The sequence below is a fragment of the Electrona antarctica genome (assembly GCF_951216825.1).
Source record: "Electrona antarctica genome assembly, chromosome: 15".
NCBI classification, from domain to species: domain Eukaryota; kingdom Metazoa; phylum Chordata; class Actinopteri; order Myctophiformes; family Myctophidae; genus Electrona; species Electrona antarctica.
The window spans coordinates 43,730,954-43,734,369 of NC_136796.1; positions in this window are offsets into that span (position 1 = coordinate 43,730,954).

Here is a 3,416-nt window from a genome sequence, read left to right on the forward strand (position 1 = left end):
ATTCTTGATAAGGGACCACCATTCTTGATAACTAATGTATGTTTTGGTGTTCGGCTGGGTATGTATGTATTTGGTTAAAATGGGTAAGGTTTAAAAAAAAGGCAAAAGCATGCTCTGTTGCACTGGCCTAAAAGTGGGTCCTCTAAAACTGCTTCAACTTCTGAGAATGTGTGTTTGGTTTATTAGCCACCAGATGGCATACCTTATAAGTATGTATGTATGTATGTCTGTCTGTATGTATGTATGTATGTATGTATGTATGTATGTATGTATGTATGTATGTATGTATGTATGTATGTATGTATTGTGGGGTCTCTATACGGGCCCGCCAGCCAGGTAAGCGCCTCCACACCGGAGAGAGGCAGGTAGAGGGAGGCGGGGCGCCGCGACAGCCGCTGGGACGAATCATAGCGGACCGCTACGTACCGGTCTCGATCCTGAATCAAGCCAACTCCTTCACACCTGCAGGCCGGGTATAAAAGCGGCCGCCTCCCTCCATTCACCGCTTGTCCTCTCTGTGTGTGCAACTGTGCACGCAGCCACGCATATAGGCGTCTGGCGGTAAGAGATCTCACAGACAATTCCATCTCTAAATAATGCCAAATATTGTGACGCTGTATAATCAGGCTTCTCTCGCCCCCCCCGGAGGCATTCGACTGGCTCGACACGGTCTCGGGAGAGACCGAGTAACTAAGGTTAATACAGGAAAAGACGGTGATGACTGGCAAGCGCCACCGCGGATAGGAACCCCCCCACCCCCCCCCCCCCCCCGTTCTGCCCTGGAATAATCAGTGACTATATACATCCGTCTTTTGCGACCCTGCCGGAATTGACTCGGCCTCCGGCCCGAGAGTCCTAACAGGAAGAAAAACCTTTGTTATACTAAATCTCTATGTTCACCGCCCGGACCGCCCGGCCCCTGGAGAAGAAGAGAAATAGAGACTTTCAGTTGTAGTTTCGCATAGACGAATCCTCACCTCCTATCCGCCTTTCCTTGTAAAATCACTTCTGAATAAAATACAGCCTACGGGCAAATCTCTCTCTCTTGTCTTGGGTCAAAGTGCGACAGTATGTATGTATGTATGTATGTATGTATGTATGTATGTATGTATGTATGTATGTATGTATGCATGCATGTATGTATGCATGTATGTATGTATGTATGTCGGGGTAAGAATGGTGGTCCCTTATTGGCTGTTGATGGTGTGAACTTAAAGATTTACTACAAAAAGACCTGTCTAAAATAATGACTTTCCTTTCTGTTTTCCAACAATGGAACCCTGGCTGGTATCTCACATCGCATTGCAGTTTGAAGTCATTACATCCAAAGTGGTGGAACCAGCCTGTCACTCATAATCTGTCAAGCTTGTTCTCTATACAATTCTATTAGACTTTATTTTTTTTGTAAATGTGTCTGGATTCCGAATCGATTCATTTGCTCTCAAGTTAAACGTGACTTTCACTAATGAAAAGAAGAAAACGTGTGTGAAGCCGTTCTCCAAAAATATGCATGTGCATGTTCTGCCTGAGGGCTGGTTTTCTATATTTACATTTCTAATTTTTTATTTTTTTTCCTTTGCGCTTATAATGCAAAGACTGTACAACAGTGTCGTATTTTTCCTTTTCTATTGACATGGTCTGACAACAAACACAGAGACGGTACAAACAGTAAAAGCATACATAATGTGAATTACGTCCAAGTCAATTTCCGACTCAGGGACGTGCAGAGTGTGTTAGAGAGGGCAGGGGATGAAATACCATTAAGAGGGGCACTTGGACAAAAATAGCGAAAATAGCAGATCTACAAGCTCATGTGAGCTTGTAGATCTGCTATTTTAGCAGAATTGGATAGGCCATACAGAAGTGCAGCCGTGTGCATTTTCAATCATTATCATCAAGACCGTAGCCATAATTTATATCAGAATATAATGTCATCACACTACAGCACACTGTTACAGTATATTGATAACGTGGCTATAGGCGCTGTGGTAAATAATGTCATTCTGATGGCACTGACTTGTCCTTTGACAATTTAGACTTGAGAGATAAACTAAGGCTTTTGGGCAAGTTAGGGGCTTTTGCACATAATACATAATTGTGTCTTGTGTCATCTTTCCTGAAATGGGACTCTGAGCCCTACCACACCCGGTCAATGAGACTCTGAGCCCTACCACACCCGGTCAAGGACTCTGAGCCCTACCACACCCGGTCAATGGGACTCTGAGCCCTACCACACCCGGTCAATGGGACTCTGAGCCCTACCACACCCGGTCAATAGGACTCTGAGCCCTACCACACCCGGTCAATAGGACTCTGAGCCCTATACCACACCCGGTCAAGGACTCTGAACCCTACCACACCCGGTCAAGGACTCTGAGCCCTACCACACCCGGTCAAGGACTCTGAGCCCTATACCACACCCGGTCAAGGACTCTGAGCCCTACCACACCCGGTCAAGGACTCTGAGCCCTACCACACCCGGTCAAGGACTCTGAGCCCTATACCACACCCGGTCAAGGACTCTGAGCCCTATACCACACCCGGTCAAGGACTCTGAGCCCTACCACACCCGGTCAAGGACTCTGAGCCCTACCACACCCGGTCAAGGACTCTGAACCCTACCACACCCGGTCAAGGACTCTGAGCCCTACCACACCCGGTCAAGGACTCTGAGCCCTATACCACACCCGGTCAAGGACTCTGAGCCCTATACCACACCCGGTCAAGGACTCTGAGCCCTACCACACCCGGTCAAGGACTCTGAGCCCTACCACACCCGGTCAAGGACTCTGAGCCCTACCACACCCGGTCAAGGACTCTGAGCCCTACCACACCCGGTCAATGGGACTCTGAGCCCTACCACACCCGGTCAAGGACTCTGAGCCCTACCACACCCGGTCAAGGACTCTGAGCCCTACCACACCCGGTCAAGGACTCTGAGCCCTACCACACCCGGTCAAGGACTCTGAGCCCTACCACACCCGGTCAAGGACTCTGAGCCCTACCACACCCGGTCAATGAGACTCTGAGCCCTACCACACCCGGTCAAGGACTCTGAGCCCTACCACACCCGGTCAATGGGACTCTGAGCCCTACCACACCCGGTCAATGGGACTCTGAGCCCTACCACACCCGGTCAAGGACTCTGAGCCCTACCACACCCGGTCAATGGGACTCTGAGCCCTACCACACCCGGTCAATGGGACTCTGAACCCTACCACACCCGGTCAAGTCATTTCCCCCAAATTCAAGGTACCAAAAGTTAACTCTGAACTCTGCCTTTATCTTCTGTGGCCCTAATACATGGAACGACCTGCAAACTACATTAAAATGTGGTCAGTTTTACCCTTGCATCGTTTTAAAACCTTGGTGAGCATACAGACCCCCACAATATGTAACTGTTTTTAGATCATTTT